Consider the following 8800-nt stretch of genomic DNA (forward strand, 5'->3'; position numbering starts at 1 on the left):
TATCTTTCTCAGTATTTGGACTAATAGGTGCATATGGTAAAACAAAGAAAAGATAACAAAAAGTCTAGATGACATTTTCAAACATTTGAGAGGACATTTATCACAGATTGGGTTGCACATTCATTTACTTAGTTATAGTTAGTCAATTCTTAACTACTTGTTTCAAGCTAGTGATTTATTAAATCTGATTGCACCATTAAAACTTAAGGAATGTCTGTCAAGCTGTAACATAACTTAAGTAAAATAACAGTTTTGGGACTCCAAGTGTTATATTACTTTGTCAGTAATTTTCTACTTTTAATAATAATTTGTGTCTAATATGGTTTTTCCACAAAAAGTTCAATTATCCTTAAAATTACAACTTCTCCTTCTCCCTCATTAAAAATCCAATCCAAAATCCAATATAGATATGCAAATATATTTTGTTTCAAAAGTTTAACTGTTGGACACAAGATGTCTCCTGCTTCACTTTAAGTTCATTCTGAGTGTTTATGCACTGGAGGCTTCAAGTTTCCACATCACACCTGTGCATAATAAATATTGGACCAAGATTGGCTCCAAACTAGTTGTGATGTCACAAATTATGCTCATAGGCCTGCCAATTACATTTTCGATGATCACAGAGAAACTTTCCACTATCAGCAGATTAATGTGAAAACAGCTTGCTAGTGTCAAACTCTGCACATACATCATTCTGCACAGAGAAGCTCAAACATACAACAGTAGGAACAAGAAGAACATGTTTTTGAGTGGAGGGGGTCTTTAAGTGTGTGGAAAATATCCGATGATGCTAAGATGCTAATCTGACTTATGTTTTTTGCTCATTTAGGCTAACGTTATTAGCATGATGTTTTGTAATTTTAGGTATATTATGTTGTTTTTGTGAAATGTGATTGAAAACTTACCAGATTGCATAGTTATTATTAAGATTATTATTATCAATATATTAAAATGGGTAATATATTAGCAAGCTAATGTTATTTTTGTCAGTTACTTCAGTTAACTAATCAGATAGTTAGTAGATGTGAATATTTAGAAACAGTTAATCTCTGTCCAAATTTTATGTGGTGCAAGTCGTTTTAATTTAGTGATATATCTCCAGTTAGTGAATACTTATAACTGTGCTAAGTTTGAACTTATGAACAACTGTTGCAACTGGCTATTGAGGTGGTGTGACAAAAGAGCACAGTACCAGCACTCCATTTTATGAGACTTTACATTTACTTCACTACATTTGATAACTGTAGTTATTAGTTATTTTGCATAATAACTTTTTATATAATCTCACTAACACTTAAGTACATTTTTACCATGAACTCTTCTACACTCTTATTGACATAAGATTTTGGATGCAGCAATTTTACTCCGAGCACAGTATTTTATTCATTACTTTGGCATTTTTTCACATCACTCTGATCACCATCAACTAACTGCATTAAATTGCACATGGTTACGGGACGTTGCTGTGTTTACAATAAACATTCTGCACCATCCATCAGTACCAGACATCACTTTGATTAAATACACGTCAGCAGACTGAATTGTTTTGGTGTGAAGCCTCTTTTGTTGATCTTGATCTCTCTTGGTGACTGGTGATAAGCAGTTCTATTGTTTTGTGAAAGTTGTCTTGTGAATGGTTTATTGCCTGTGTAACAGCTGCTCAAAGGTGTGAGACTTGTCCTTTGGTCAGGTAGTAAACTCATTTGTATTCAAAAAAGGACAAATGGGACAACTGCAGACAGTGAACCCCCCCTTAGTTCTACAGATTATGAGTCAGTATCCTATCATTAGGGGCACATGTATGTATATACATGCACATTACTACTTGTTAAAAGTTTCTCTAGCATTCACTATCACAATTTAACCAGAAATCTATTGTTTTATTTAACATTGTTAATGCATGTTCCTTTTTTTAATGGCAAAACTCAGCATGGAACATTTTCCTGTTGCTCCATTTGCTGCTATCTTCACTCATTTTTAATTAAAAGCTATCAATAAATTGGATTGTGCTGGAAAGAAACTGGGCTGTTGAACAGTGTATCGATTCTATACTCATGGGACAGGATGTGCATGGACAGCAAGGTGATTTAATGCTGTTCTCCTGAAAAATAATGAAAACTTTATTTTCATTTGCTGCTGATATAGTTTGGTACATCACCAGTACACCCTCATTTGTGTGAGGGGCAGTTTAATTCAATTTGAACAAATGATTCAATTTGACATACCGTAAGAGCCATGTGGCCTGATTCCATTTGGCTCATCTACTATAGACTGGCTGAAACTTAATGAAATCAAATCCGGTGTCTGCAGCTGAATAACTATAGAGGAAAATGTCCCGCCAGACTCCGCTGATCGACACAACCGATAATAACTAACTTTTCTTCAAGGAATCTGCTGTTTTTTCAGAGTCTCAGTGTGCTGACCTCTCAGTGGGGAAAAAACAAACAAAAACACAAACTTAGCAGGAATCTGGGGCAGGAATGGCATGTCGGAGAATTTTGCCTGTTTGTAGTGATTGATTAGATCCCTGCAGACTCTTGAAGGATTTTGGAGAGCAGAGGGGGGATCACACCAGCCCAAAAGACCCACTCATAGATGGGCTGATTATTTCCTCATGGCCTCTTCTGCTGAGGCCTACAACACCTCCATCTTGTGCAGTGATTTCATGTAGAGCCCAAGATGAAAATCTCATTTCTTTTTGAAGTAAATGGCAAAAAATCATCCATTTTCTTTATATATGTGTTCATTCTTCATTCTTTTCTTCCTCAAAAGTTTTGAACAAACTTAAATGTCCCATGCAGAGGCATTTCAGTCCCACAGAACATTACTTCAGGACCCTTGGATTTTATAAGGGCCCCTTATTCACGCTCTTGCCAGCTGTAGCCCCTAGGATCATCAGCACCTTTCACCTTTCTCCACTAGCAACACCACTGATCCCACCATGCCTTCTTTCTGCACAGCATATACAGTGTACACCAACCTTGCAGCGTGCCTCAGCTCTCACATTCCTCTCCTGGTGAAATCATATTTTCTAGCCGCCGCTGATTTGTTTGGTCACAGCGGCGCCTGCATGATAGATGTTTTTCTGGCTGTGAAACACCTCCCGTACCCCTCACTGCACCCCCCCCCCCCCCCCCCCCCCCACCCCTCCAACCCACCCTCAGACAGTTTGGAGAATAGTTTGAAGGTATGTGGAGCTGCAAGTCTGTCTGTCAGTAGAGTAACGGTGCCAGATCCTCCACAGTCTGTGTGAAACGTGTACAGATGTTGGCAGCGAGCTCGCCGGGCTGGTAATGCTGTACGTGGCTGGCCGCCAGACATTATACTCAGAATAGTAAGGATGCTGAAAAATGCCTACCCAGCATGCCTAGCTCCAGGTATCACTCTGTGCCAGTAACAACATACAGTCGAGAGGCGGAGTGGCATGGAAGGTATGTCTGCATGTACATATGTGCTTTCAAGGGATATTGCTTATATAAAAGAGCAGAATAGAGCTGAAAACATTGATCCATCAGATTGAAACTGTCATTTGTTTTTCAGTTTTAATTAAATTGTGCATTCACGATCAATATCGGGTGAGTTACTTGCTCATTTAAAAAGATTACATTAATTTACAAATTGCTCAACAGAAATCACTTACTACTTTACTTTTGTTACTCAGCCAAACTCTGTTAAATATGCCTTTTAGAGATGAGTGGCTGGCTTACAGTTTGGATATATGTACTGGTCATCAACAGCTAGTTTAACATTAGCATGAAGTCTTGTCATTTTGCTGAAGCTGCATTGCTCTTACACTCTCCAACTCTGAACTAATTCCTGAATGTTGCCTTACCAGTAGGTAATGTTAGCAAGCCAGCTAAGAAGACACAACATGCAAATAACACAACTTTAAAGTTACATGGAATTGCATTTCTCCTCTTTTGGTGGCAGCTAATCACGCTCCATTTTGTGAAAGGAGGGTCGCAGTCAGTTAGATATTATTCACATGATTTAATTGTTCATCTGTAACAGAACGTTTTTGGCCATCCGGCCTTCATCAGTGTGTGAGCACAGTGGCATCCCTGCAAACAGGGTTAATCACATTCCCATGCCTCCAGCCCCAACATCAAACTAGCAGATGCCAGACCAGTCTGTCCACTGAACGCACAGAGATCAAACTGATATTAAGCCCCCATCAAACTACCTGTAAGTCAACTCCCAAATTGTCAAAGTAATGTGTTACTGGGATTAGTAACTATAATGTAATTACTTAATTTCACATTGTAATCGCTTACACTACTTGTTACTGAAAAAACTAATCACATTATTGTAATGCATTACAAAGTAATGTGTTACTACCCAATGTTCATTAGATGCTGAATGTGCCATGAGAACTTTCTTTTGGCGACAGTAGGCATCTTTTTTCAGCAAAAAGATGAACCCACTGTGCACTACTTTGACAGACAAAGTTGCTGACCAGCCGACCAGACCATCTCTTCCTGTCAATGTGTCAAAGCGTCCTTGAGCGAGACACTGAGCCCCAAGTTTCTCCCACTCAGGCCAGCGCCTTGCATGGCACCTATGCCACCATCGGTGTGTGAGTGGGTGAATGGGTGAATGAGAGACAACAATTATTATGTGTGTTGTCAGTTAAGGTAGAGAGGTGCTATATAGGTGCAGTTCATCCATATAATGGACCATTTAGCTGCTAAAGAGCCAAATATTTCCCTCATAAGTTAATGGTGACCAAATCAGAGCATAAAGCAAAGAAAATATTGGGTCTACATTACATCAGTGGCCAAAAACACAATTCCTAATGAATGCTATGTTGCTCTGTTTCTGCTGAATGTGCAAATAAGCAACTGCATGTTAACACACCTCACCTTATCAGCGTTACAGGGTGATATGCCAATGTTGTGCTCTCAGATTGTTGCACTGCCCCCTTGTGATAAAAATAATAATAATTAAAGCAGGTAAGTTCACAGAGGAGGTGTAGAGGAATTCTGACTCTTCAAAACTCCATGAGTTTAACGAGATGGGGTTCTTGCTATTAATTTACAACAAACCATAAAACATAAAATGCATCACTTCCTGTGTGGAAGAAAAGAGCAACAGGACACCTGTGATAGCAGTCAGTCAGTTATTTGCAGGAAAACGTTTCAGGTTATTACTTTAAGTATTTGTGCATCGTGTCTGAGGAGGAGAAGATCTTTGGACTGAGCTGCATTCAGGCTCAGTCCAGGTGTCGAGCCATATTCGTGTTCTCACTGCTCAACACAGGAGCATTTTAAGCGTCAGAACAGTGTACATGTTGTCAAGGCTGTGCCTGTGTGGGGTTGATGTTGACGGGTGGCTGAGAGGCTCCAAAGTGGCTCATGTTAAGGTCTGCGTTGTGTGGCCGCCGCCAATTACAAGTCTCAGAGCCCGAAACAAAATGTCTGCTGTGTGAACCGGTCAGTGGGGATAAATGAGGCAGTGTGTGGAGCTCGGTTGGGATGCCTGCCTCTTATAATTAATGGGACGACTGACTCTGGCATGGAGTGTGGTGGCCGAGAGACTGATGGCCATGTGATTTGTCAACATGCGTCCTTTCACCCCATAATTTTATTCCCCCCCAAAACACACACAGACACACACACATACACACTGCCAGAAAATCAAGCTGTTTTTTCATAACAGCTTGAGCAGGTTCGTAGATCAGGACTTCACTATCTTGCTCTTGACACTGGTGTGAAGGGAAATCTCACTTCTATCAATATCATTTATCTGAATGTGAAAAACACCAGCAAACACAGCATAGATGCATTCACCTTGAGTTCAAGGTCAGTGTATATAAGACTTTAGCCTGAGGTTTGTATTGATTGTAATTATCTTTCACCCTGAGGTGGAATTGCAGCTCATTTGTAACCCAATTGTCCTGTATTTGTTAGCTCTTATTAGCCTGGCATGCTTTTTATCCAACAATAACCCCGCTGCACACAGACACACTGACCGAAATGCAGACAAGTCAGTTCAATATCCAATTTAACTTCCCAATCAACCTTTTGCACTTTCCCTCACTGACATTTACTTCACAACACACTCTGGTGCTGAACTTAATTAGCAAGTATGCGTGTTTCACATGCTGATACTCATGGATAGACATACTAAACAGGCATTAACACAGTGCAGTAGAGGTTCAGAAAAAGTGCAAGCATCATTTGACTGAATAATTTATTGCCAAAAAAGGTAAAAGCAGAACAACAAAAGTGTAAAAAAATGTCTTGTGAGAGAAATGTTACTGTATCGTTAAAAGTGACTTTATCTGACATGTTAACAGAGAGCATCTGAATGCGCTTCATCTTTACTAAAGAGAGTAAGCGCTTCATTGGAGTGAAAAACGGGAATAGACACACTAACGGGTTCAGTGGCGGCCACAGAGATACAATGTGGGGACCGCAAGAACTGTGATTGGCCAGCCTCTGATTCTCAAGATTGTTGAGAGTTCTACCATCGATTTAGCATATTCATATTCAGCAATAAAACAATGCAAGCCATCCCTTCATTATTGGTATAGCAAATAATGTAAACTAAACAATACAACAAATACAAACAATACAATAATCTGTCTATCAACAGGTGAAATCCAACACTGAACTATAAAACAGAAACCACACCATAAATATGTCTGATATAGTCAGTTATTCATACCTCAATTGAAAGGATTGAGAGATGGAAGAAATATTTGCAGAGATTGGTGCTCATGTTAATTTCTGTGACTTAATTAAGATACTTCAAGGACATTTCAGCAGATCCTCTGGTTGAAGGAAAGGCTTTTGTGCTCCTGGAATCTCATTTAGGTTTTTTCGTTTTTTGTTATCCTTACCTGTTATATTTTATTGGCATCATAATTATCAAATTCCTGAAGACATGATCTTTTGAGATACAGACAGACTCTTATATGCAATGCTGGAGGTCTGCTGCTGATGGTGTGTGTCTCTGCCTTGACTTCAGCTGTGTTCTGCTAAACAAGGCGGTAGTCACACCAGACCTCCTTCCTGCTGAGAGCCTCCAACCCTCACGACCCCCCACCTTCACATACTCACCTCACTTACCCCTCCCACCAGGAAGAATCAGCGGTGGGTCCCAGCAGTGATAAAGAAAGCCCAGCTGTTCAAACAGTTGGAAGGAACACAGCGGGGGCTGGTTGGAGGGATACATCAGTATATTTAGGTTATAGAAATCTACCTCTCTGCACGTCAACAGACCACCAGATAATGAAAACAAAAATTCTGCGCTGATATCAGACCAGAATTCCAACAAACTCCAGTATTTTAATATGTAAAAGTTTTGTTCATAAAACTGCTCATTAGCAATTTGACATTTAAAGCCCAAACAGGTTACATTTTCAAAAAGTACCTTAATGCTAAATGGATCATAAGAGAGTAAAACTGAATTTCTTTCAGTTTTCATGTCTCTAGGCCAGGCTAGCTGTTGCCCCCTGCTTCCAGTGCTGATAAAGAGGAAACCCGACACACACACACACATACACACTTTTATCACATAAGTAAGGCCCCAAATTAAACATGCATTTCAATTAAAGGAATAAATCAACATTTTCATTTTGGGAAATACTCTTATTTGCTTTCTTGCAGAGAGATGAGAAGATTGATACCACTCTTCTCATCTAACTGTTGGAAAGAAAGCCAATAATCCTGTTTCCACAGACAAAAAACTGATATAGATAACCACCACCTGAAATATAAAGTAGCTATAAAATGCAATGGTGAATTGAGAGGCAGTAATAGAAGCTGTGTGAATATTTTGTTTGGTGAGTCAGATTGTGCACACTGTGGAGGTCAAAGCTAGATGGTAGTATTTCATTTTGGTCGCAATCCCACCATTTTACTTCAGTAAACATGCAGAATTTAAATTTGTTTGTTATATATGGCCAGGTTTAAAATGTTCATATATACAGTACATGCTGCAGAAACATATTTTGGCAGGTGCTTTGGAAAAATACGTGGACAATTTGAAGTGCTGCAAAGGTTTCATGTAGCAACATACAAAGACTGTCTGAAGGTCAGAGATCAGTCTAAAAAGTTTCCCTCCTTTCCATCATTCTCACTGCCTTTGCTTCCATAGTTTTTATCACTCAAAAGAATTTAATGCCCTGATTTTTAGTGTCTGATTCTGGCCAAAATACTGAATATTGAATATCAAAGAAAAATATCACCTATCTCCTTTACCCTCCCATAAATAAAAGTTTTTTTCAGGTGGTCGGCCAGGTGTCCCTCGCCACTCTGGAACAAAAAGCTCAAGCCAGGCATGAATGCCGTGCATCGTCAGTCACCAAACAATAGGTCAGGATGGACAAACAGAGGAGGTGAGAGGAGGAGGGCACGCATTCAGGAGACAAGCAGCGGGAGGTTTGTGGAGGCTAAAAGTTGGCCGAGGGGGGGCTGGGTAATCCTGAGCACACACTGATAATCAGGCTGACTTGGCCTGCCCTGACAGTTGTTGGGATGTTACCTAATCACAACTGATAATCTCCCCTAAATGTTGTTTATGTTGTGTTTTTTTTAAGTTACAGATGCATACAGGGTCACTCAGAGTGTTTATGACATTTTAAAAAGTGAATGTAAGTTGTTGTATATACAGTACCAGTCAAAAGTCTGGATGCACTTTCTCATTCAAGGTAATGGGAAGGTATGTCTAAACCTTTGACTGGTACTGTAGGTGTTAATACAGCCATTAAAAAATACTGAAACATGAGTGAAATGATCATTACTTCCTTAAATTAAAACAATGAGCAGCCCAGAGAAGCGCAGACAATTTTCAG

This window comes from Thunnus albacares, chromosome 23 (assembly GCF_914725855.1).
Source record: "Thunnus albacares chromosome 23, fThuAlb1.1, whole genome shotgun sequence".
In the NCBI taxonomy this organism is placed as follows: Eukaryota; Metazoa; Chordata; class Actinopteri; order Scombriformes; family Scombridae; genus Thunnus; species Thunnus albacares.